The sequence below is a fragment of the Siphateles boraxobius genome, unplaced genomic scaffold, assembly GCF_051911475.1.
Source record: "Siphateles boraxobius isolate OS27281-9 unplaced genomic scaffold, OSU_SipBor_1 30, whole genome shotgun sequence".
NCBI classification, from domain to species: domain Eukaryota; kingdom Metazoa; phylum Chordata; class Actinopteri; order Cypriniformes; family Leuciscidae; genus Siphateles; species Siphateles boraxobius.
In genome coordinates this window covers 11,572,007-11,576,813 of record NW_027508920.1, presented here as the reverse complement: position 1 = coordinate 11,576,813, position 4,807 = coordinate 11,572,007, and the positions used below count along the sequence as shown (strand labels likewise).

Sequence of the window (4,807 nt, the reverse complement as noted above, 5' to 3'; positions counted from 1 at the left end):
CAAAATATGGCAAAAAATTGCACTGTTTATCACACTAGTATGTTTTTAATGTCTAACCAGGAATTTTATTTTTTAAATGCTTTTATTTTGTACAAAATGGCACAAAGTCACACTTGTGGTATTCCAGGCCTACAAAAAAAGATGAGAAGCTTATAAATCTCTTGTTATGATATACTGTATTATCACCATGAGTAGTTAATAGCCTACAGCAAGTGTCAAAATGATTTATGACCCTATGATTGACAGGTGGGCGTGGCTTTCCTTTGATCTTCCCCCGCCCCTTCCGGTTCCTCCCCTTCCTGTCCCGCCCATTGTCCCGCCCCTTCCGGTTCCTCCCCTTCCTGTTACCTTTGACCTAGTTCCGCCCCTTCCTGTTACCTTTGACCTAGTTCCGCCCCTTGCGGTTACAGCTTCTGTCAAAATGATGGATGGTTACCTTTGACCTAGTTCCGCCCCTTGCGGTTACAGCTTCTGTCAAAATGATGGATGTGTGACAGTTAGTTTGATTGTTTGATCAAGAAAAGGGAGGTATTGGCCTTTGATGTTAACATAAGCTTTGATGTTACAGTTACAAAGTGATGTGACAGTTAGTTTGAGATGTGATTGTGTGAAGTTGGTGTTTTGGTCACCGCCCCTGCATTCCTGAGCAGCAGCATGTATAAATGGGTCAGCGTGTTCTACAAAAACTAGAAAGAGAAACATGAGCTACACAAGCATGGACAGTTTAAATAAAATGGTGAAAGTTTATCTGTTCTTTAAAAGAATATAAAATAAAACCTCACACAAAAAGTTTAAATAAAATGGAGTGACAAAAATATTCCAAACAGTTAAAAATGTATTAGAGAGTTGAAGAAAAAAACATACAGCTTATGTAAAACCTCACACAAAAAGTTTAAATAAAATGGAGTCACAAAAATATTCCAAACAGTTAAAAATGTATTAGAGAGTTGAAGAAAAAACATACAGCCTATGTAAAACCTCACACAAAAAGTTTAAATAAAATGGAGCCACAAAAGTATTGCAAACAATCCAATGTATGAATGATCTGACTCTGTCTCAAAAACATAGGGAGCACGCGCGTCTATGTGTGTGTGTGTGTGTGTGTGTGTGTGTCAAAGCAGGAATTTCCCCCCCTCCGCATTGCTGAGGACCTTGAAAGTTTATCTCACACAGAAGTTGAAAAAGCATTATGTTCATTTAAATGAAATGATTATAAAATTTACATTTAGTCATTCACAAATATTTGACACTGACTCAAGTTGAAAAACCATGCTGTTCAATTAAAAGTATATAAATTAAACAAAAATAAAATCATCTTACTGTTTCACCATGGTTGAAAAAAACCCACAAGTGTTTCCCCTGAAGTCTTTTCTCTCTGTCACACCAGCGTGTGGCTGGCCTGGTATCTGTTTTTGTGACACGTTCCTGAGCCCATTGAAAAGCATTGTGTTCCTTTAAAAGTGTATAAATTAAAATATATCATATATAAAATAAATAGTTTACTAATTGTTGTTCATTTAAAATCTTACTAAATTACTGAAGTTGAAAATCATGCCGTTCATTAAAAAATCTTACTAAATTAATGAAGTTGAAAAGCATTCTGTTCATTTAAAATAAATATTTTACAAATTTACTGTAGCAATTATGTTAGATTTAGATAAAAATAAAATCATCTTACATTTTCACCAGGGTTGAAGAAAAAAAAATCACACAGGTAGTGCCTGCCAGCATGGACAGTGTGCGTGACAAATAAGTGATATCATCGCTGTTTTCGAACCACCGGTAATAAATTACTTTTAATTCATAAGACTTATTTTCAGGAGTGACAGTTATCAAAAGGTCTGCCTAAATGCTGGGAATGTGAATTGGCCTTGAACCTGAACAGTTCCATTCATAGAGTACTGAAAGAATATAGTGGACACACAGCTCCGCCGTTTTCCCATAGTTTTCCACAGGCTCTTACTGTAAAAGGCTATAAAATAGCCAAGACACATGGTCGTGTGCCATACCCCATGTCTGGACCAAAAACTTTTGCACCCTCTCTTCTATGACCACCTCATCAAAAATGCAAAACAGTGAGTACTTTCTCTATAATTAATTTATGCTACGGTGCTGTTTATCTGTAATATGCAATGATGTTTAATCTGAAAAATTGTTTATACATAAGGAAAAGACGGTATAATTCATTAGTGGTGATACAGATATTAAAATGTATCTACTATATTAATTTATCAAAGTGGTTTAAAAATATGGAGCATTGTATTATGATATTGATGTGATACAGATATTAACATGTATCTACTATATTAATTTATCAAAGTATGATTTTTTTTTTAAAAATATGGAGCATTGTATTATGATATCAATGTGATACAGATATTAACACGTATCTACTATATTAATTTATCAAAGTATGATTTTTTTAAATATGGAGCATTGTATTATGATTATGTATTATGTTTTTTTTTTTAAACCATATTACAAAAGTATCAGTTTAACACGACTGTTTTACAGCAATGTTTATCCATATCACAAAAGTATCAGTTTAACATGACTGTTTTACAGCAATGTTTATTTTGCATTATGCTATGTTGTTTTAACTGTTGTATTTTTTATCCGATGTAACTAAAATCTGCAGCATTGTTTATTTAAGCTGCGGGGTTTCCATAAAGGACCTTAAAATAAAATGTTTTGGATTTATTCAGTTTTAAATCTTATTTAGAGATTATTTTAGTCAGACATGCTTATATGTGAATAGGCCTATTTAATTCCTCTTCAGTTACTTACTTCTTAAATTTTGCTAGGTTACTTTTTAATTCTTCTTTTACTCTGTCTTTGATTTTAACTTTTAGCAATTTGCATGATAAAATTGTTTAAAATGTAAGCTATAAATATGAATGGCACAATGTGATAACCAAAATATATAAAAGTCAAGTCAAAGCTATTTATATAGGCTAGCACTTTTCGTTGCCATTTAAAATAACATGGTCTTTCCTTTTCTCTCTAGAGACAGCAAACACTGCAGGACAATCAGGCACCCAAGTAACATGTTAGTATGGTTTATATTTTATTTTTAATGAGAAAAAAGTATAGAGTGCAACAGGCGGTATCTGGGAGTAAAAACATTTACTTTCTCCATACGGAAATTAATTTAAAAGACAGACCTACTGTGAGCTAAGAGGTTGTTAATACATGGTATTTGCTTCTGATCAAGCCTTCAGCTTATTTTTTTTTTTGTAATTAATCATGTTTTACAGTTGAACTCCAGGTGAATACTACATTACCCATGAGCCATGATGCTGTAGTGAAAATTATGTCAAACATAGTTTTAAAAAAAAAAAAGCAACACACTCCAAAATAGCTCTGCCCCCTCCCATGAAGCACTGCGAATGACATAATCTCCCTACCCTCTCAAAATACTGAAATGTTTGTATAAGCTATATATGCGTATTTATATATAAATATATATATTTTTTAAAATCACTATGGGAAATAAGAATGAAAAAGGGGTGGGGGAGGCACTGTTGCACTCTATGTATAATGAACAATTGACAGATGAACTGACAGATATTTTATGTAAACAGGCAAAATCTCTGCATCTGATGGTGGCCATGTGTTTTCACCGATCATAACTGGTTTAACTCTTGGCTCCTTTGAGATCAACATGACTTCTGCCAAATCAAATGTACCGGCACATTGTAAGTGTAATAAAACAGTTTCGCCTATGTATTAAATTAATCTTAATTAACCAGTCCGAGTTAACTATTTGGGACCAATTTTAAGGAAGGTTACATTCTGGTCTAACAGTGTCATGTACAAATTTGCAATACAGAATTGTTTTGTGTTTTTGGTACTATTGGATCGAGTTTTGTAGAATTTATTTTATGTGCTGTCCTGCTCCTGGATTATTCAGACTCAGAATTGTAACTATTACTATAGCCTTTATCAGCCATTTATTTTACTGCAGACTTATCAACCTTATTTATTTACTGCAGATTTTATCAAAGCAACTAATTAACTCAATTCATGGCAGCAATAATTAAAGAAGAAAAAAAAAATGAACAATTGACAGATGAACTGACAGATATTTTATGTAAAAAGGCAAAATCTCTACATCTGATGATGGCCATGTGTTTTCGCCGATCATAACTGGTTCAAGCTCCTTTGAGATCAATATGACTTCTGCCAAATCAAATGTGCCAGCAAATTGTAAGTGTAATACACGAGAAACTATTAAAACAGTTTTTGCGTATGTAATGTATAAAATTAATCTTAATTAAGCAGTCCGAGTTAACTATTTGGGACTAATTTTAAGGAAAGTTACATTCTGATCTAACAGCATCATGTACAAATTTGAAATATTTTTGGTACTATTGGATCGAGTTTTGTAGAATAAACCCAGATTAATTTATTTTATGCGGTGTCATGCTCCTGGATTATTCAGACTCAGAATTGTAACTATAGCCTTTTATTTTACGGCACTTATTTATTTTACTACAGATTTGATCAAAGCCAAATACTGTCCAAAAGGGACGACTGGGAAAGAAGAGAAACAGGTCAATACAAGGTTAGATTCAATCTTTATATTCTTTCCCATTTTGCCTTCATTTTCCTTTTCCTGTTTTAATTTTTCAATTTTTATATTCTCAGATCATCAAGGGTTTCTGAAAGCAAACACCAGTCAGTTGGTCGAAAAAATGAAGAACATTGATTCAATCATTGACAATCTTGATTGCTCAATGAATCAGTTACAAATGTGCGAGCGAATCCGACATGAAGACGAGGGAACCGCTGGACTATGTGAATT

The 4,807-nt window shown here is 33.2% G+C and overlaps 1 long non-coding RNA gene across 1 annotated transcript; it reads left to right on the top strand.

Annotated features, from left to right (window-relative positions):
- The first annotated feature begins 3,264 nt into the window (after positions 1–3,264).
- LOC143757440 (uncharacterized) lies at positions 3,265–4,529 on the top strand. The gene is made up of 3 exons (XR_013210536.1): positions 3,265–3,698; positions 4,102–4,209; positions 4,501–4,529. It is a non-coding gene; the product is annotated as an uncharacterized LOC143757440 (long non-coding RNA).
- The last annotated feature ends 278 nt before the right edge of the window (positions 4,530–4,807 follow it).